The following is a 23,399-nucleotide window of genomic DNA, read 5'->3' as shown; positions in this document are numbered from 1 at the left end:
ATTTAACCCAACGGCTGGGTTAGTCCATATTTGACCCAAAGTTGGGTTAAAACAACCCAGCATTTTTTAGAGTGTACAACTACCAACAAACCACATATAAAAACGCAAGCTAAACAAGATAACAAGGTGGCATGATTAATCCGAGGCACCTGGGGAGATAATAACCAAGACAAGGAACACCTGTGGACACTGAGCAAACAATTAAAAAAATGACAAGACACATGGCAGGATCACATGACAAACACGGAAACATGTGACCGACAAGACAAAACCTACACTGTGACACCTGGGGCATGTTCAAGTTCAAAACGGTGTGCAACGATGTTAGAGAGATATGTTTTCTTGTTTGATGGGTGTGTCAGAACTACAGTCTAATCAGCAGCAACATGCATATAAAGCACACGGTATTAAAGGGAACTTGCGAGCCCGTTCTCATCCTTTGGCGTCATATTTGACGCCATGATATTTCGTCGAAATACTATGCACATGGCACTCTTTAGCGTCAATATAACATGCAGAACCCAAGGCGTCATACAGGTGACTGGCGTCCTTTAGCGTCAATGAGACGCAGACCCTACCCTACCCAAGACCTAAACCTACCCATAACAGTGCGTGTTAGATTGACGCTAAAGGGTGGAATGTGCGTAGAATTTCGACAAAATGTCATATGGCGTCACCTATATGATGACAATGTGTTGGAACTCGCACAATGGGTTCAAGGAAAGTAATTTACAAATGTGTTCGATGCAGCTCGGTGTTTGCAACAACTGAGGATATTAGAAGACATTTGAAAGTTTTATTGTAAAAATGTAGGATATCAACATAATGATGGAGTTGTATTTTTGGCTTCATTGCAAGTGTATGACATTTGGTATAGAAATAACAATGGTAATAAAGTGCTTTTCCAAAAAATGAGAAAGAAAATACAGTGTATTATGAACTACAAATAAAGTATTAGGGTTGGGTATCGAGAATCGAGTATCGGTTGGAACCGAGACTAACTTTTCGATTTTCCCGGAATCGTTCAAAAGTCAAAATTTCGATTCCTAGTTTCGATATTCACAGTCCGCAGAGCGGAAGAAGAAACCACTGAACAACACCAACGAAGAAGCGTCTACCGGAAGTGTTGGCATAACCACGCGAGTCGAACGCGAGTACCTTACGTCGGCGATCCAAAGTGTGGCTTCACTTTTCTAAAAATAACGAAATCTCGGCAAAATTTGTGACAAAAGGAGTATTTTTACAGAAGGAGTATTTCCTTCAGAAAGGAGTATTTCCTTCAAAAAGGCTGTTGGTTAGCAAGGTTAGCTAAACTTTTTTGACCCTGCCTCTTAAAAGAATCGGAATCGAGAATCGTTAGGAACCGGAATCGAAACAAGGAATCGGAATCGGAATCAGAATCAGAATCGTTCAAATTCAAACGATACCCAACCCTATAAAGTATGTGAGGCTAAATGATGTGTCCATGTCTGATGTGTGCTTCCATTTCAGATTCCACAAATCCCTTCACTCGATTGGGATGTTCTCTGGTGTTCTGGTAGTATTAAACACATATTGATACCGACTTCATCAGGCTCTGAAAATTCTTCACAAAGAACACAAAGAATGGCCTTCTCAGCTGCCATAGTCGCAACTCTTACGCAAGAACACATCAGAACAGTGTGTTCAATGCATCAATGTTTCTGTATAAAAAACGTTGTGCAACCTTTCGCCGGGGCTGAACACTGCTCCAGTCTGACTCCAGCTCTGTCTTTAGTCTTTAGCCAGCAGATTTATTGTCATCTTAATGTGGTTTTAATTTTGCCTTCAGCTCTAGAAGCAATATCCTTAACCTCTCTCGGGAGAAACAGGCACAGACACCTCTCTGTTGGACTTTAATTCATGTTTATATATTTAATGGTGCGTGAATTATTTCTTTTATTAATGTTAGACAGGAAGAAATGGTATAATTAAAATAAAAAGTGGCCAATGTGATTGTCATTTATTATTATTATTGTTTAAAACTATTTAGCTTCAATTCATTAAGTTTCCGTTTTAGTCATTTTAATACTCCAACTTAATCTTTTATATTCCAGTTGCGAAGGCCACATTCCTAAATTTCATTTAAGTGCGAGGAAGTTTTTCCATCTACTTTTTAGGTTTTATTTAAACTATTTTAATTAAAGAAAACATTTAAAAGTTAATTTTAGGTTACATTTTTATACCCAATTAGGGTCATTATTCTGATAAAAAAAAAAGAAAAAAAAAGATATCGGAAATTTGTTCATGATTCAATCGTTTGGAACGATTCATAATTATTCCCAGAAATAAAATCTGAAAGCAACTGTGACTGCAGAGACAATTTGCACAAATATTAATGGGAAAATAATGCATCAGTATTACATTCACTCTATCAATACTGTATATATTACATTTTCATATAACGGTTACACTATCTTGGTGGTCCACTTTAGACATTCTAACAACTTAGCAACTATATCAACTGACACTCAAGAGTATCAGTAGACCGTTTGGTGGCTTAGATGTCAGACTTCGAGTTAGTAGAATAAGTTGGCATACATGTAGTTCCAAAGTACTTTAATGTCTAAAGTGGACCATCAAAATAGAGTATTAGCAGAAATTGAGCAGACAGTCTAATAGTAGGCTACGTTAGTTGACATGTAGTTGCAAAGTTACTTATAGGTAGTAGAATGTTTAAAGTGGACCTTTGAGTTAGTTTAAACTACCGTAATAGCACAGCAGATGATTATGCTTTCTGGAAACCATCATCTTGGCAAATCTTTGTCTCTATATTTCAGTCTTTCTGACTTCATGTCTTGCAGTGCTATCAGGGTTAATTTTTCCTCTGGTCTAGTCTAAATACATATAGCTATACTTCCACAGCCACTCATTAAACCATTTCAAGCCTTGTATGAAAAATGTTCGGGTTCTACTCGGGAGACTCCACATTGGATAGTTTAGGAGACTGTATTACATATGTTTTTTCAAGTCAATCAAACCTTAATATGCAAGTCTATTGTGTATGCAAAAAAAGTTTTTACTCAAATAATTTCCCCAAATTACCAGGGCTTAAGGGTTGTTCACATCAAGGACATTAACAATAACTATAATTGTAGTAATATTTCTGATTCTATGAGAATAGGGAAGGCAACACCACTTCTATAATGATAATTTCACATTCAGAACAACCAGAAAAAAGGTTAAATTGGCAGATGACATAACTGCAATGCATGGTTATAATAAACCAACATATTTTGTGCTTTAGTGTGGGGAGCAAAAACGGTTTTCTGGTATATGATGATCCAGATGCAATGCTCATTTTTGTCATTATCATAACATAATGACATCTAAATCCCCTTCAAGGTGTCATTAAACACATCTGCAATTTTTTTAATATTTGTTTTATTTGCACACCCCCAGATGGGGTCATTTAAGGGCGTTTTCACTAATGCACCATGAATAAGATTAGGGCTCAGCCCACCTTCCATCCCTCTGTGTAATGTGTCAAAAAGGGATTAACAAAACGCTGGAATTGAAAGAGACCCATGGAACAGCTTCTGACTAAACTCTGCTATAATTACAGGAGTAGAGCTGCCACATTCTTACCACAGGTGAAGATGAGATGAGAAAGAAAAAAAAAAATCTCTTCAATTATGCTGCTCCCGAACAGATTCTACATTCTCTAAAATGCATGAAGAACGTTTGAATGAGAGGCTAACAGAGAAGGAAAATGAATTATTGATTCCAATTACACAGGCAAAAGTGGAGCCTATGCAGTTAGACATTTTATTGAAATCTCTCTCTCTCTCTGTCTGTGTGTGTGTGTATATATATATAAAGGAAAGGATTTGACCTATCAGTAGTTATCATCATGAAATGATCTAAATCATAAAATCATAACTGGGTCTGACTCTGCGTCATTTCTCGCTATACGCTATTTAAAATATATAATATTCGTGGTATTACTATTAAAATGTTAATGAAGGTCAATAGCAGATTCTATGCTTTTATAGCACTCTGTGGGACTGATCAAATTATACTGCGGATATTGCAGAGCTTAATCGCAGTACATGATGGAGATGTGTCAATTTGAGATGATATCAGATAGAATAATGTTACATTATGGCTATTATTAGATGAGATTACAGTAACCACTGATGTAACTATTATGTTTTTAGAGAAAAATGTTAGAAGCTGTAGTTGCAGAAATTTAGTGTTGCCAGATTTAGGCAAGGGAAATAAACATTTTTGGAACATTTTTTAAATATATAATTTATTTATTTTTTAATATAAGCATTTGTCAAAAACGAAAACCTAATGGTTTGAACAGCAGTTGTTTAATTTGTTATGCCAATTAAATAAGAACTGAACTGTGTATTTAATAAAATGTAAGGCATTTACATTTAGAAAAAAAAAAGTTAACTGGGCTTATTTAAGCATATAAACAAACACAGTTGGGCTTAAATTATATATTAAGTTATATTAAAATGTAGTTGGCTTATTTGCAACGTCATTTTAGTATATACCGTATAATGTGTTATAAGTTAGGAAATCAACAGCTGAGATTTTAGGATGACAGTTCATAGTTAAACTGGATTTAACAATTTTCACTCAGAAATTGCTAGCAAATTGCCAAATAATTACAAAGAAATGGCAAGTAACAACACATTAAAATCTAAATAAATCAAATGTTTTACAATAAAATATTTTTTCAGTCTTTAAAATGGTATGAAAACTTTTTTTTTTTGCTGTTCTGAGTTTTGGTAACTTTACTGCAATATTGATATATTTTTTGCTGCTGACATCAGTTTACAGCACTATACAGTACAGTTGTTTCATGCAAGAATAATGATTCAATTAAGATATACTGTACTGTATATACACACAAAAACACATGGGAAAAGCCAATCCCATACTGAGACCAATTTTATTGACTATCAATCCAGCACATAACACACAAGAAAAATAACTGCACTGCAATTTACACACATTTACACACACGTGCACTAGAGACTCAGATACACCACTGTCTGCTCTGTAACATATAATTGCTGTTGTTGATATCTATTTAGATGGCAAGTTGACCTTGTCTTATCCTTAATAACATGTTGTGTGTGTGAGATGAGATTAGATTTTGAGGTCCCTCGGTGCAGGGATTCTCACGGCCTTATTCACACAGGGATGCTTTACAACATTTAAACTCTCTGCTGAGAAACAGTGAGAAAGATATAGTGTTTAAGGGGAAGACAGCACTTTGACATGTTAACTATGAATAATTACGTGCACAATTTGGATAATTAGGCTCACAAAATCGAGGTTTGCTTGCAGGTATCAGAAGGTTGTCAGTGAGCAGACACATTTAATCTATATTAAAGTATTTTAAGAGATTAACACTATAATAAGCTTTCTCTTTCTCTTAGACTTGAGTAAGAGAGAAGAAACACTTCTGTCTGATCAGAACTCAATTTTGTGTCCCCTCCTCCTGGGACCCAGCAATTCATGTAATGCAGACTTGTGTCAAGATAATTGGGGGAAAAAATGAAGTCTGTTTCTTGAGAAAACAAGTTTGTCAAGATCATGGTGAAAAATATGTAGTAGAGATACAAGAAAATGAAGTTGTTTTTGGATAAAACGAAATTAAGTTCCCAAAAGAACAGCTTATGTTGAGAAAAACCTCGGCCAAATCGAAAATGTGGATGACATTTGTAATAAAAAAAAAATGTCAATCAAAAGAAATAAGTATGTTGAGATCATGGGAATTTTTGTTTTTACATTGAGATCTTAGTGTTTAAGGCCTTGAGAAGAACATTTATGTTGACTCATAAGAAAAGCGAGTTGTGATCTTCAAAAAAAAAAAAAAAAAAAAAAAACGGTTTATATTGAAATCATGAGAAAATCCAGTCAGGTCGAGGTCACTAGAAAACGTTATGTTGAGAAACATTTTGCTGTGTGAAGATTACAAGAAAATGAAGCCATGATCCCAATAAAAAAAAAAACACACAAAAAAAAACACCTAGCCTCTCAGTAGTTCTGTACAACAATTTTTTTTAAATTAAAATGATCAATTATATTTCTTTGATTTTCAAATGGTTTTTTATAAATAAACATACCAAGGTTGCCAGAGTATTATGCCCCTCTATAATATTTTTTTGTGTGTGTGTGTGTTTCTGTAGTTCCAGGAAGCATCATGAGCATAGATGGATCCACGGTTTTCTATTCAGCTATATATTTCTGAAATATGCTGTGAGATTTTACAGTCTACACTGTGTTTATCCATTCATCCATCTCCCCTTCTCCTTAATCATCAACTTCCTGTAAAGATGCGTTCATCAGCACAGAGCTCAGGGAATAATCTGAGCGTAAAAGAGATGGAGAAAAGATGTTGTCATATGCATGTTCTCTCTCAGATAAAGCACAGGGACGGGTCAAGCGCACACAGTGATGGACCATGAGAGAGTGGTCTCCATAGCAACAGAGTAAACAGCCTGAGATTTGTAATGCTGCGGCTCTCTGAGGAACACTAAACCTATGATGGAGAGTGGGAGAGAGACGAAAGGTGGATGAGGGATGTGAATGAAAAGGTAATAAAGAGCAGAAACACAGTAGGTCAGATGTACAGAGTAATTGTGTCTCCTGTCTGACCTCAACTTCATCCTTTAAAACCTGTCAGCCAATCAGACACCAGGGACTGGCCTCTAGTTACCGTGGGAGAGTGGAGAAGGGGAAAATGATTTGGATTTGAGATATTCTCAATTGCTTCTTCTGCCCTGGAGGTTATATATTATTTCCCCGGCTCAAGAAGGTCTCTGTCTGTGTCTGTGTTGCAGTACCTGTTGATGTGCAGCAGTTGTATGACAGACCTAGCTGTAAATTCCTACCCACACAAAGCGACCTATCACACAAAAGCACACGCATAAAGTCTAAGATTGAGGCTAAAAGGTTAAAACATTTTTCGCTCTTTCACTAAAAGTTGTTTTCCCCCACATCACCAAAACAAGTTTTTCACCTTGTGTAATTTGAAAGCTATGTAAAACCAATTAGTTTTCTGTGTCTGTGTGTGAGAGCAGAGACATCAAGGCTGAATTATCTACACCATACTGTAGGTACATACTGTAACTAACATAGCAAATCAGTGCGTTTATAATTACAACAATAAATTAAAAATAATATGATAAGAAATACCAACATCAGGGAGGATAACGAGCTGTTTCGTACAGCTACAAAATACTGGAAGCCTAGCACATTCAAATTACAAATGGCTCTTACATTTAAACAAAAAAAAAAAAAAAAAGTAGATGAGACTCTGTTCCTTCCTTTTAAGTCAAAAGCCACACATTCACACCAAGGATGATAATCATAAGTTTTAATAATCATTTTAATTAGGAATAGTAAAGATCTAACAATAAAGACACAGAGATATCGTTGGAATCACTTTTAGAACGATACTCATGCAGCTGATGAATGATAAAAACAAAACATTGTCAGCCAATCGTAATACACCAACTTTAAAGGAGAACTCCGGTCAATTTTTTGTACATTTGGAGTGCTGTCAGTACAGACAAAAACAACAAAATACACCGTGTTGTCGTCTTTTTAAAATTCGCACCCTGTTGACTTCAATGGGGCATGTTCTAAACCTGATTTTAGCCACTTAACATCCTTGATGTGTCATTACAAGTGCACAGCCATGTGAGTGGTGTTATTAAGAGTGACCACGGAAGTCCACAGTAGTCGATTGTCGAGTTCACGCGCGCGAACATTGGTGAATATCACTTCAAACCTACCACTGTGTGGTGTTCTGAGAATATCAGCTCAATAGTTCATTCGAATCAGATGTTGAACACACGGAGGAGGTTTGAGATGATATTCACTAATGATCGACAATCCACTACTGTGGGCTTCGACCGAAAACAGGAAGCAAATAGAGGTATGTGCGCTCGCTGAATTAACATCATTTTTATTAATATCTTTCACATGTACTGCAGTCAGATTGACCGTGGTCACTCTTAATAAGACGCCTCACATGGCTGTGCACTCGTAATGACAAATCAAGCAGGTTTAGCACATGCCCCATTGAAGTCAACAGGGTGCGAATTTTAAAAAGACGACAACACCGTTTAGGCAACATACTGACAGCACTCCAAATGGACAAAAAACATTTTCTCCTTTAAAAGTCCTTTAACATTTACAGCGGACATTTAAAGTGAACATTTACGTTTTTTGTAAACAGAACATTATCGTGAATAGTTATAGTTATCGCTAATCGTTTTTGGTGTGAACAGGCCTTAAAGGGATAGTTCACCCAAAAATGAAACACCCTCATGTCATCCCAAAACTGCAAGACTTTTGTTCATCTTCAGAACACAAATCTTTCTGTCCCTCCTTTAGGCACTGTCCACTTACCGCAATTACCACTTCCTACTTAAAATACGTACGATTTTATGGGACATGCTGAAGTTAGAGATTTGTTTCAATTTTAAAAGAGCAATACTGATATTGTTATAGTAAAACAAGACTATATTTTAGTGGTTTTTACTTTTCAAATCCCCAACATAATGCAGTAGTTTAGATCCTGATCATGCTGAATTCAAGTAAGGCTTCATTATTTTTGGTTCCAATACGTGCATTTATGTTGAACATTTTGCCTTTCTGGGAAAGGCCGTTTTCGGAAGAGCCTCACAGGACACAGAACGCTCAAATTAGCTTCAGCACGGCTTGCTCCAGTGGTTCAGCCCATCTCTGCAGCCATTACAGAAGCAGTGTAATTAGTATATGCTAATGCACTGGCGATTAGCTCCCGTCAGCTCCCAGCGTCCTGTTCTACAGATGAGAGTGGCAGAGCTTCTGAACCGGAGGGCTCGGGGTACTGACGCTCAGGAAGTGATGGCTGATGCCTGGCCTTGCCTGTCATTACTCCCTTCATTTTCCTTACGAATGTTTTCTTTAGAAGAGCACAGAGGGCGTGCTGATCCCAGCTGTTTTAATGAGATGGGTGCACTGTTGTGAACGACAATGAGCCGAAACGGCACAGAAAACACTGAGGAAGTGATGCGTTGGCTATTTTCGGCAACTCTAGAAGCCTCAAGGAACATTCCTGCATGGTAGATGAACCTATATGGTATGTTCATGTCTTGTGGCTTATGGATGACACACTATGAGCTGAAAGATTGATTATTTCATCATGTGCTACATACCAAGTTGCAAATCTTCTCTCTCAAAATGCAATCTTTGTATTCGGGTTTAAAAAGACAAGAAAGAAAATGACTCATTAATTTAAAAGGAATATTTTCATATAGTAACATTTCCATGCTTTCAGTTTTGAGAAAAATATATGAATTCTGCGTTGTTGTTGTTTTTTCTAAAGTTGTGCTACATGACAAACCTAAACTAACCTTGCCTTGTCATAAAAGGGTTAAATAATCAAATATAATACAATATAACCTTGTCACACATTCATGATACAGTATAGCAATTTTGTTCAAATATTTTTCAAAAAAATATTTAAGAGTAAATTTTGTCATTTCAATAAAATACTTGTTTGTTTTTGTTTCAACAAGCCTTTTTCCATTGATTTCCTGATCCAACTGTACCGATATTTGTAACTTTACCACAACAGTCATACAATCCTGTTAAATTTTACTATTTAGTCACTATGCATGTGTGAAGCAATAACTCTCACAATAAATCAATAAATCTCACACACATTGGCCTACTTTGGCTTTCCTAAAGAAGAGTCATGTTGAAGCACGCTAGCGCATTTCATTAAGACAAAAGCCTTGTGCCATGCAGATTAATTCCATCACACCAGAATTGTCTACTTAAAAGCTGTTGTTAAGTCACTGTGAATTTCAGACTTTGAATGAATTTCTATATGCAGCACTAAAGCAGCTTTTTCAGGTCTACTTGTTTGATCGAATACTACACAATGGCTTTGATGAAAAGGGTAGAAAGGTCAAATCTAAGTGTTTGTTATTGGATCCGTTATACTCATTCATTCTGGTTTAGCACCAGTGACCACAGCTATTGGTTATTGGTTTTTTTAGCCGACGTTTTCTCATCCAAAGCAGCTTACAGTACACTTTCAATGGGACAGTCTTCCTGGAGCTATACCTGGGGTTTAGTGCCCTGCTCACAAGTATAATGATGACATTAGATGCAGGTAATTGGTCATGTTTACACCTTTGAAGTCAACATGCCATCAAAATTGACCCTATTGACTTTAATACACATTCCTGGGCTTATTGTTTATGATTCGAAAGGAAAATCTTGCTTGTAATCTTTTCTTTAATTATAATGACTTATAGTAGCCAAATTTAACTTCACCTTGTATTTAATTATTATAAAAAAGATTAAATATTTTGTAAGCATATTTTACTTAAAAATAAGTTATTAATTTGTTGTTAATGCTTTTACCTTTGAGCTTTTTATGTTTGTTTGTTTTTTTAGCATATGAAAAAACCTGCCAAACAATTGTCAGATAAATACCACAACCAAATTTAGTGTTTTGTTCTTCCCTCATATTTTAAACAACATATTCTGTTATTTATATTTAAAATATTTTGAAGGTCTAATTTAACTTGTAAAGTCACCCCAGGACCTTCGGCAACTATTGTATAGGCCGCACTGTTCAAGATCCAGCAATCTCCCAGTGAATAAATACACTCCGAAATATGACTATTTCACATATTGGAAATAAAATGAGTTTCAAATACCATTTCATATTGACTGTGTAAATTTAAGTTCTCAGCATGAGATTGAGATTCTCGTGAACTTAAGAAACCTCCCGAAAAGCTGCGACTACAACAACAATTGAGAACCGAAACACATCAGCATTGCACCAGACTGAACTCTTTTTCCAGTAAAGCTCCTGTTCTGATGGAGATGAGGAGGATAAATGCTTTGGTTAGTGGGGCAACTCCCTGACTTTTCTCTCTCCCTCTCCCTCTGTGAATAAAACATGAGTATGGTGACATATACAGAGGTTATGTAACTCTCTCTCGCACTATCAGTTTAGTTCTCCCTCGCTCTCTCACTCTTTTTTTCTCACCTGCATCCCACTGTTTTAATTATTCTGTAGGAGGGCTACTTGACTGCGAAGAGACTTTCCTTTGCTGCAAAGCAACTTGAAAACACGTTTGTAGTGCAAATTCCGTTCAATACCTTTTTCTTGAATAATAATTGTGAATCGAATCGTTCGTAATTTAAGATGCCTCATTGTTAAAATCCCCTTCTGAATCATGAGCAGAAGTTCTGTTCTGGATGGTGGTCCCCACCATGAAATTCAATTTGTATCATGTGCTCATTTCTGTTGATCAGGCTGGACGACAGAGAAACTAAGGTTTCTGAATGTTCAATTATACAGCTAACATGGAACAGTGCAGAAACATGCATGTCCTGTTTTGGTAATTCATTTCTTTCTGCATGTCAATTGAAGCCTAATATGTTTATGCAAGTTCTTAACATGATTATGCTTAAGCCATTCATGACCATACTCCTCCAATAAAGGAAGACATGTTTATAGGACTACATGCATTGCTGGATAAAGCATTAACCGAGATTTTTGTCTGCAATATAGACACCTCACCCTGCATGCGTTCTCTCTGCATAGAGTGCAGATCTGACTAAGGGGCTGTTTACACCTGGCCACTTCATGCGTTCTCTCAGATCGGATAGCTATCCGATCGTGAAAAGACCAGGTGTAAATGCCCTCCAAAACGCATTCGAGACGGATTTGAATCCGGATTTGAAGCTCTTTTGCTTCAGCTCTCTCCTTTTGAGCAGAATGGTTACTGCTCAAATAAATAAATCAATAAATAAATAATAAAAATAAAATCCGATCGCTCAAACCACATCAGGAGGGGGTCTGGGCCGCATTCCAGATGAAACTGGACAAGTGTAAATGCATCTGGTTATTGAAACCACATATGCTAATTTTACTCCTCCCAAAAATGCAAAAAATAAAAAATAAACGTGTGAGAGCGTGTTATATAGGCTATATGTAATAGTCAGATACGACGACGGAACTGCAACGCGCATCACAACACGCGGATGAGCAGCTGAGCATCATCAAACCAACGTGCAAACTATCGCAAATTAAAGTGAAAGTAAGTCACAGACGCGTAACACAATCATCTTCATTAAAAGTAAAGAAACAAAATGATCTTTCGGCTGTTGCCGCTCTCTCTTATTTAGCCGATGATCAATAAAATGCAGCTCATATCTGTTGCTTTCGGTGACGTGCACTCCATTAAATATGCATTTATATGCATAAATATGCACAAAATATGCATTTTGCAAAAACACATTTATGCGACCAGGTGTAAATGGAATTGTTTTGATAAATCAGCTATCCGATCTGAGAAAATGCATGAAGTTGCCAGGTATAAACAGCCCCTTTGTGACAGAAGTGTCCTCACTGTAAAAAGTTGAAAAAAAAGTCAGGAAACCCGTTGCCTTAAAATTTTTAAGTAAATAAACTTAATGCATAATTAAAAGAAAATTAAGTTACGTGGAATTGTCAAGTTTTCAAATTGCTTCAATTATGCCATGGTTGAGTCAAATGTTCACTTTTTACAGTGGGGAGCCAAGACAGAGCAAGAGTTTGGCAGTAGAAGCGGAATAAATATGTTGTACCCTCTGACTCGTTCTTGACCCACGAAGTGATAAAAACATCATCTCTTCTAGCTAAAGTAGACGTGGTACTGTATACTGTACGTATAATGCTGCATCTGTAAACCACATGAGAATAATATGAGTCTGTGCAAGTTTCACAACATTTTAACGCCACAACTCGCTTGGAATACTCAAATAAGTTTTGATGTCACTGCCGAAATAACAAGAAATGAGTATTCTAAACACAATTTTCTCATTCATTCATTCAATTTTATTGCATTGCTTGGTTATTGGTTTGAATGTAAACCATTAAAACGGGTATAGTTTCAATAAGTAGATTTTCGGTAGTTATCAACATATTGGTTTGCATGTAAACATGGTCAATGTATTGAACAGGGAAATTGCTTTTCTTATAAGATTTTCAGGATTATCAGTATCGCCGTACAAATGCGTGTACTCCACCAGCCCCACTTGGTTTTAATATTGTTTACCATTGTCATCCTGCAGCTTTAGCTCAGCATATTTGAATATATTATTTAAATCAATGTTAAGAACAGCCATTTGCCAACCTCTCATGCTAATCGGATTCAATTATTGTTTCCCTGCAAAAATATGAGATTCTCTTGTTTGCTGGTAAATGGAGGATGCAGAAGTACATTTGTGTGCGTGCGTGTATAAAATACTCACATAATGCATTAAACGTTCAGGTGCCATGTTGAGAAAGCTACTTGAACCAAAATTATGATTCAGTGGTTAAAATACAATCTTACTACACTGCCACAGTCACAATATGACATCATCAAAAGAATAATTCAATATAAATTACATCCAAAACATAAAAATATTGATACATCAATCTTCTATTGGTCACAAATCTTAACATGATATGAAGAGTTTGAACTTTGGAATGCATCAAAATTCACATTTACATGCAAATGAATGAAAGCCAGTGTAGACAAGTGTAGTGCGGGTGCCACTTTAGCCTCAATCAAGCAATTGACAAAAGGCAGCTACAGTAGAGTTACGGCAACACTTAAAACCTCATCTCATTCCAAACTCATCTTCTGAAACCATACTGTGTAATGAACCAACCCAAATTTAAGTTGTTCATTTTTATACTACAGGGCTACTAAATTCTGGATTCTGATTGGTCGACAAACTTACTAGGTGTAGAACAGCTAAAGAAGTTTCAGGTAGGCAGGTACGGACCGCATTACAGTTCTATATCACTTCACAAAATGATTTCAGTTATTTCAAACGGTCCTTACAGCCTACATCAGCAATAACACAGCCATAGCAAAGAGATAAATGATACATTAATTTGACTAACTATTTACATGTATTTCTAACATCCAGGTGCATTTCACCTATACTGTTTTCTATTAATTTGGACTTACTATGCATTTCACATACTGTTTTTTTATAGGGATTAAAGGGAAAGAGGGATTTATAGGGATTAGGGGAAGAGGCATATTCGGGCGCATTTGTCTCAACTTAATTGCTAGTTGTTAACTGCTACTGTGTTTGTTATTCAAAGTCTGAGACCACAAGTTAAAATATTAAAAAAATAAATTGCACGTTTTTATTTCAAATTATAACACCAGCTTAATAAGTTGAATGAAATGTTGCATGGTATGCCACAAACGCTGAGTTTCCGAGTTTGTATAAAACCTGATAAACATGTTATCCCAAATTATTTGAGTGCATTTCAAAAGGACATCTTGTGCTAGAACAAGAACATCTGATCATCTGTGCAATACATGCTCAGGCTGTTCACATATTTGCAAGTTAAGAGCGCGTTGACTCTCTGATTGAGATATTATCATACCTTCTATGACATAATTGGCATGACTTCCAGCAAGCAAACAGCAAGCAAAAAAATGCAAATTACTACAGCTGAGCTCTAGTAAACCATTTTAAACAGCAGCGGTACGTCTGCCGTCAAACTGTAAACCCTGTTTGGCTCCTGATTGTTTCGTTTTCAAAGCCATAGTTGCACATGCAGTACGTCAGTGAATATTCAGGAAACGTTTTAATGCCTCCGAGCCGTGTAAACCCTCTAGGTCTGAAAAAAGATGAAAAAAGAAAAGACAGGAGCGCTTGGAACGTCATGAAAGAGAGTGAAAAAAAAAAAACAATTCCATTCGTTGGGAATGTGCTTGGCACTTCAACTGAATACTGCCTTGTGTGATGTGTACCGAAAAATGATGCCTGGGGAAAGAGAAGCTGCCAAATCTTTAGTGCTCTTCACAGAACAGGAAGAAAAATTACTTTTAAAAGAGAGGGAAAACTTGGTAGGATGCCATATACATATAGACCTTGACCATCAACCACAAGACAAAAATGAACACAAACATTTGATTTTGTTCAGTATCGGGGAACGGAGAGGCAGCCCTCTTCACAGCGATGCTGGCTGACTTATTTCGCAAGTAGAGCGTCAGGTGACTAAATGAAGAGAGAATGTGTTTGTTTAGTATTTCACAAAATATTAGCATACTAACTGCAGAGCTGCCAGCAGGGAGAGTACCCGGACATCTCTGGTGCTGAATAATGAATATTTTGTTAGATTTGTATGCGTAGTTTATTTGTATGGATATCTCAGGATGTATTCCTCTCCAGCAGCTCCAATCCCAGTCAACCCCCCCTCCCTACTCATTTAGCATATTTCTTCAAGTTTGCTTTTATGCTGTAACCTCTGTCTTTAAAAAAAAAAAATGCAGTCTGAGATCTGAGAGTCTGAGTCTTATTTTATTTTATGATCTCTCTTCTTTTTATTCTGAGGTGGTGTGGCATAGTGGCATAGTCCCTGTAAAAGATCACCTGAATACTTTTCAGCTTTAAAACATAGCTGGCTGTTTTGACTAAACAGCATAGTGAAGTAGTGGTAAAGCTAGTTATAAATATAAATATTCACGGTTCAGTATAATTTAAGCTCAACTGGTATCAATATCAATGTTGCTTAACACAGAATTAATGTGTCCCTTCTTTTCGATTAAACAAAAAGCAAAATGGGCTACAATCGACGTAAATCTGCAAAGACTAAATTAATAGTACAAGACAATAATACTCTTATAAAATGCTTAATCCTGCTTTCAATGGAAAGTTATATCCAATTTTTGTTGTGACAACATGACACCTAAAACCTTTAAATGCCTTTAAAACCATTAAAATGGCAACAATAATTTAATTACTCAAACAAGCTCACAGAATAATTAATGTTAAGTGCTTTCATGAAATTATAAACTTTTGCTTTTTTTAATGGACAAGTTGAAATTATTTTGTGGTAATTAACATTATGCCACAATGATGATTGACGAATATTTCTCTTAAAAAAAAAAAATGGTTCAGCCACAAATTTATATTCACTCAATATTTATCTTAAATACTTATCCTAAAACTGTAAAAGATTTTCTTTGCATATGGATTTGGAAAGATTAAGGGTGAGACAATTGCCAAATTTTAGGGTAAACTATCCCATTAAAAGGCCTGATGACGGGTAAAGCATCCTCGTTCCATTTAGCAAGATTGCTCCAGAGGAATTGTTCCTTTAACTGGCTTTATAGTAGTGCCAAATCCCATCGTATTTATGCACTGAACAAAATAATATGCTTTATCTAATCAATAAAATTGTGGCAACATATTACAAGCAATATTATTAATTAAATTGTACAAATTAGAACGAATTGGAATATTAATTTGATTAACTATTACTCAATTCTAATTTGTTCAATTTAAGAAATAATATTGCTTGTAATCTGTTGCCTCATTTTATTGATTAGATAAAGCATATTCATTTTTACAGTGTGTGACCTTCAACAACAGTGGTCATACATTATCAACGCACATTGTTTTGAATTTGTCACCTGAGAGGTGACAGTCTGATTAATGGGTGGTGTTTTTTGTTGGCCCTAAATTACCCTGTGTGACTTCTACATAAGTCTTTCATTTCCCTTCTTTTCCTTCAAAACCAGCTGTGAACACATGTTTTGGCATTTGGGAGCATCGATTTCAAACACATCAAGTCGTAATTAATTGTAGCATCGATTGACTGGACTCCAGCTTCTCAGGAGCAAGATTGATCTGGGTCAATCACGGCGATGGGCGTTAGCGTGATTCACATTTGAGCTGAAAGCCCCCTGTGGGGGTGTATTAAGGTCGAGCTTTCTACATTAGGCTTCTCCAAATCCCTTTCATCTTCAAAATGTAGTCCCATTAAATCATATGCATACATGGGTGACTCGACCAAAGTAATCAACATGCAGCGATTGGTTTTCTCATCTGAGGCTCATGCTGCACATCAAAGCCTTCAGGACTCACTACAATGAGCTTTTTGATCTCGCCACTCAAATTTAAAGCCCTCGTGTGCGAGTTCATGATATCCTCGTCGTGTGCCCACAAAGTTAAAACTCTTGTGCGCATACAAAAGGAAACACATTTGTCTAACATAGACATACATACTATAAATCAATGTGAAAATGTCTTCAGAAGTGAATAAGCTCCGCCTCTGAAACGACTCTTTTCAGCAGACAAATAGCTACAGTATTCAGTGCAGTTTGTAGTAATTTAATCCCAGATAATGTTAAAAGGGCTTGAAATTAGGATTTTGTCTCCGTTCACATTCCATACAAATTTGCCTGCTGGAATCCACCCAATTATATTTTGTCATGTTAAATAATAATATTATTATAAGGATTATGTTGAATATAATCTTGTTATGCAGTCATTTTCATGTGGCATAGCAAGGTAGTCCTTTATTCACACTGCAATTGAAAAAAGGATTTATTTGCAGGCTTCAGTGTCAAGTGCTGGTTAATGTAAATAAAAGTCACAGCAATGATAGCATATAAAGATAAATCGAAATAAATAGCAAAGTGGTTTTTCCACAATCCACTGCAAACTCATTCAGGTTTGGCTGCTCCTACAATGGAACACCCACATCTCCACAATCCAGACTATTGCCAATAGATAAAATGGGTTGCAAATGCTGTTTAATGTTGACTTTTAACCCAGCAGCACTATGAAAAAAGGGTGAGTGAACACACCTAAGGCATTTATTGAAGTTTTTTATGGAGGAAAAGCCTATGGATGAATCGCTGAGAGCGACATTTAGATTTACAGTATGACAAATGAGGAAATGAGGAATAAATCAGCCAAGAAGTTGACAAATGAAACAAATAGCTTTAAAATAAGAACAGAATGACATATTTGTTGACTTTACACCAAAGCATGCATGCATTCATTCAACACATTCTCATCCCAAGACGTCATCTAACTGACGCTTTTGACCATATGTCAACATCCGACGTTTTAGGGTACCCTTTAACGTCAGTTAGATGACGATCCAACACAGTCTCATGAAAGTGCGTATCTATACCCAGCCAACCCGATCTCACGGGAATTCGTACGAACTTTACGAGGTGGCTAATTCGTAACAGTTCATACGACCTCACTCGTACAAATTAGTACGATTTTGCTAAATCGTACATATTTTACAAATTGGCCAATTCGTATGAATGACCTACCCCTGACCCCGCCCCTAAACCTAACCATCACATGAGTTTAGACAAACCGTATGAATTCGTATGAGTTAGGTCATACGAATTAGTACGAATTAGACACTTTTTAATCACTCGTACGAATTCGTACGAATTGGTCGTGAGATAGGGTAGACCCAGCCCATTCTCACCCCAAAGGCGTAGAATCGCGTCATGTAGCTGACGCTAAAGGGCGCCTAAAGGCCCGTACACAACGCAGTTTTTGTGTTCACACCTAAGCCACTTTCCCTGACAATGAGCCGAGTGAACGTGCAAATTCATTCCCTGACATTAGATGGCGCCAATTTGCTCTGCAATACCACTCCATAACAGTTTTCTTTTATCAAGATGTTTGTAGTTGCTGTCACGTTTGTCATTATAGTTCTTTATGTTGTAGCACCAACGAGAACAGCAGCTCTACATTCATCTTCCCTTGCATCTTCCTTCCTGGCAGTGTAGACGGCAGCGCGTAGATCTTCTTCGCCGTTGCATATGTGTGCTCGGCAAGACCGTTTTGTGTTTGAGCGCCCCCAAGTTGTGTTTTACTGTTACTTCAGAAGCTCCAAACACGTGAGCAAAAGGGCCAATCTCATTGGTCGGATAGTTTTTTGACGTGGCGCGTCAAACTAAAAAAATGAACCCGAGGTGGTTTTTAAAAAATTGACGCTTTTACGCGTGGTGTTTTTTACGTGTCGGTGTGAACACTCACATTGGCGCCCTTTGTTTAGTCACGGGGCGTTAAACGTTGGCGAATAATGCACGCAAAATTCGTCCCGGTGTGAACAGGCCTTAAAGCATCGAATATTGAAGCATGGTCAAAAGGTGATGCCTTGGGGTGAGAATGCGTTGCTCTATACCACGATTGTCATTTCTCGTGGCATTTATACACCAAAAATGTTTTTTGCGTGCATATGGTACGCACTGAAAACACCCTGGGTAGGTTTAGGGGGAAGGGGGGTGGGGAGTTCGTACTTATTATTCGCCAAAAAGTGCGTATCATATGCATGCGGAAAATGCGTACTATACACGCAAAAACTATTTTTGCCGTATAAATGGCACGAGAAATGACATTCGTGCTATAGATACTAACTTTCATGAGATCGGGCTCGACGATCCTAGGGCGTCATCCAACTTTAGCGTCAGTTAGATGACGCGGGTAGGTTTAGGTCTGGGGTAGGGTTAGGATTAGAAAGCGTCATCTAGCTGACGTTAAAGGGTACCCTAAAACGTCGGATGTTGATCTATGATCAAAAGCGTCAAATGACACCTTTGGGATGAGAACGGGCTGATTCATTCATTCAAAGCAATTCAATTAGGTGAAAAACATTGGTAGATGTTAAGTAAAATTAGGAAGTATTGTTTTTCACAAGAACCTCTGAATCCTTTCTGTTAATTCTTAAAATGCCTCATCGTTGATAAGTATATTTAATTAAGGATCTATGAAATAATCAGTCTCTGTACTGTTTATGCTCTCATCTCTAGTTAAATCCCTGAAATCTTACAGCATTCCCTAAAGTTAATTGCATTATTAACTTTGCCATAAAAATTATTATTTTATAGTAAAATTATTTTTACTTCCTTATACTGATTCTTTACCAATGATCAAATATTTACGTAAGCAAAAGGTACAAAACGAGGGCCAAGCAACATAGACACGAGTAGCATTGATTTATTACATAACGTTCATAGTGACATTTCACAATATCACTGCGTTTATACCTTTGATTCTCTCCAAAGGGCAGTCAGATCCATCACCACAGCAACACCGTGCTAAAGGAAGCCAACCTTTGCTACTTTGTTCTTTACCCATAATCCCCGCTATAGTAACCCACGCAAGATTTGCCATAACTTCATAAGCAGTAAGCTTTCAATGAGAAATGAAAGCGATGTACCTGCATACAGGAAAGACTTCATGTTCAGAGCTCTTCTGTTTTTTGGTTTTTTTTAGTGCGCCGTTCGGCTTTTACAGTCCAGCTGCGTTTTGCTTTTTTTCTCAAACGCTCCTCAGCTCATAAAGCTGCAGCAGCTGTCAATTTATTTCCCATACAAGAGAAGATTGTCAACTTTCAAATCCAGCCACAGATGTGAATCAACTGTTTTTGATTCCTGAACGTCCTAGTCTCGATACCTCGCTGCTCATGTCTCAGGAGAGAGCAAACATGAAATAAAGAAAATCAGGTAAATGCTGGAGTATAATCGTTCTGTTACTGATATTTTGTAGCATCCCCTTGTGGATCAGTCAATGGCTGCTTTTGTATCGATTTCAGTCTGGCTAATGTTTGTATTTTATAGCGCTGCTCTTATGGGGAAGCACCACCCGGGATTGACTGAAACGCGGCGGATCGGTTCCTGTATTTATAGTTCTTTCAGCAATAAAGAACATGGTGAAAATATGTAGCTGAAGGCCTATCTGGAAAAACAACAATAACATTAATAAACTCCGTTTAGCACAAGCAGTCTGTTTTTCCTTTGTCACAAACAGAGGGTTTTATGTTTTTTTTATACTTCTCATATTTGTGAGCCTTATTGGATGAAAAACTAGATGCTCACCCTGTGACTGGTGCTGTATTATGAGACCCCTGAATTTGTGATTTCAGCTCAATTTATCCGACCACTTTTCTCACAAGAGGTGTCTAGGTCATATTTCACCCCCAAATCAAAAGAAAAAAAAATATTATTTTTTTTCTATGACAACTGAGCACATTTTTACCCTCCAAAAATGTAGGAAACTTCCTTCCTTCCTTCCTTCCAAACATATACATAAAAAAAGAAAAACATAATTACGTAATCCCATTAAAAAGTTGGGGGACACATTAAATTGAAGACATTTATAAGGTTACAAAGGATTTCTATATGAAAAAAAGCTCATAAATGCATCCATTTCCACAAAAATATTATGCAGAACAACTGTTTAACACTGATAATAAGAAATTCCATGACTTATGCAACAAATCATGCGACACCGAAGACTAGTGTAATGGTTTATCAAAATTCAGCTTTTTCATCACGGCACATTACATAATATAGCCTAGTTTAAAATGTAATGTAATAAATTACATTTCAAAATATGTTAACATTTACATTTTTGTATGCAATTGGTGAACGGAGGGACGGACATGCGGACTTAATCTAAAAAGAGACAATGTTTTTTTATTTGATTGAAGTGAAATATGATCCAGATATTTCATAACATATATCTTTCCTCCATTATCTCCTCTTTTTTCTCCCTCTTTGCTGAACTAACTATAGAGTGCAGCAGCCGGCAGTGTGATGACTGAGTTTTGATGAAGGTCTTTTGGAAAGAGTTCAGGAGACACAGCCTCTGATTTACATGACAGGGGCTGTAAATGGCTCTCTAATTTGCATGTTGATGTATGTCCGGCAGCAGATGTATGTCAGCACCCTGCCAAGATCTTCAAACTGTCTCAACAAAAGAAGATTCTCCAAAGAAAAGTTAAAACGTGCCTTAAATATTCCACGTAAAGTAGCCCTATACACACACCTTCTTTAAAAAGCCTTCAAAGGAGCCTGGAAGTCTAAAAATCCACTTCTTTTCTCCTGTAGGGATGTGAACCGCCCACTAGACACCCAGAAATATCATTGTGCTGCTTAGCAGCTCGACTGGTTCCCCAGGTCGCATTGAACCAATGGAGCAAATGTAATGGCTTAAAATTCTCACATTTATCTCAGGGCAGCCTGTCTGTTGTTCCGGTTTTAAGGGGGTTAGAGCTGATAGTGGATTGAGGACACACCACTAATGCCTTTGAGGAGGGAATAACTGTGATGTTAGGGCCATAGACATGTTAAAACTAAAACTGACCCTTGAGTGTTCGAGATGTGCAAGCCCCATTAAGCCCTTAATGCCGCAGTCATTTTAGAAAATAACTTTAATCTCTGTCTTTCTCTCTTCCTCCCTTCTACCTCCATCTCTTGGGTCACCTAGTTTTCCCTTCAAATCCAGCATATTAAGTAAAAAATGTGGTATTCTGTTTATGGATTCTGGGGAGGACCTGGTCAGCGCTGACAGCCATGAGCTCAAATTACTCTAACATCCTCTCAGACCAGGCCACGGGCAGAACAGTTGAATCTCATTACTGTTCTGCCTCAGTCTGTTCTCGTTACTCGATATGCTTCCCCCAAAATTAAAGTTTGAGAATGAATGCGCTGATTTTAAACATGATCAAATATGACATGTAGTTTATGAAAGCATCGTACAAACGCTCCTGGACTGTCAACATAACAGCTGAATTGTTCTCTGCGCCAAAGCCAAGTGAGATTCTTGCCGTCTACTTTCATTGCAGGCACCGAACTCAAATTTAGGCATCCAAAATTAAGTGGAACCTCATACGTGACTGATTATGGAAAGCTTTACACAGGCAAGTGAAGCACACAGGCAGGGAAGGAAAGAGCACTGAAAAATATGCTCGAGCAAAAGTATCATTCCAAAAATTATAGTGCGAGTAAAGTACTTGTCTAAAAAACTACTTAAGGTAGAGTAAAATAGTAGCTTATTTAAAAGTACTTGAGTACTGCGCTGTGGAGTCTGAACACGGCAATTGAAAAATATAGAAAAAAAACTGTTTGTCAGAAAGAATGAAGAATATCCGTGTTGCCCAACAGTTTTAATTTTGACCTTTATCAGTGATAAAATGTAAAGGGGTTAATTTAAAGGGGTCATGAACTGGCTTTTTAAATTTTTTTATGTTGTTTTCTGTGGTCAACTTATGACGTCCGCTTGGTTTTTACATTCAAAAACATCAAAATGAATAAATAATAGGCTATTTCCCACCCTAGTTTTGAGCCTAGCTCAAAACGCTCGTTTTTTATGGGCATCTCGCACTGAAGACTTGGAAGTAAACGCCCACTGCTGTGAGTGGTTTAAAATAATCTAGTTTAAGATCCGACTGCTTGAAATCCTTGATCAGTCTCGAATTACCAGTTTAGAAGACCATATATATTATATTGACCATACGTCAATATCCGCCTTTTTAGGGCCTCCTTAAACGTCGGTAGATGATAGATTATCGGATCCTAACTCTACCCCAGACCTAAACCTACCCCGTCACCTAACTGACATTAAAGGTAAAGCGTCAGGTGACGGCCCGGGATCATCATATACCGACGTTTAAGGTGGCCCTAAAAGGCGGATATTGACATATGGTCAAAAGACGTCCCAAGACGTCAGTTATATGACTTCTTGGGATGAGACTGTGTTACAAGATCACACCGAATGTATTAGTTGACTTTAACAAA

General features: G+C 37.1%; 1 protein-coding gene and 1 long non-coding RNA gene across 4 annotated transcripts in view; one reads left to right on the top strand and one right to left on the bottom strand.

The window, feature by feature from the left end:
- Nucleotides 1–23,399, bottom strand: part of prrt4b (proline rich transmembrane protein 4b) — a 204,900-nt gene that overhangs the window by 166,516 nt on the left and 14,985 nt on the right. The gene's annotated exons all lie outside the window — the stretch shown is intronic.
- Nucleotides 19,788–20,599, top strand: LOC148965184 (uncharacterized). The gene is made up of 2 exons (XR_016150161.1): nucleotides 19,788–20,324; nucleotides 20,439–20,599. It is a non-coding gene; the product is annotated as an uncharacterized LOC148965184 (long non-coding RNA).

This window comes from Pimephales promelas, chromosome 24, assembly GCF_988280905.1.
Source record: "Pimephales promelas chromosome 24, fPimPro1.hap1.1, whole genome shotgun sequence".
Lineage (NCBI taxonomy): Eukaryota > Metazoa > Chordata > Actinopteri > Cypriniformes > Leuciscidae > Pimephales > Pimephales promelas.
The sequence above is the reverse complement of the archived record's forward strand: the minus strand, read 5'-3'. Positions and strand labels throughout refer to the sequence as shown.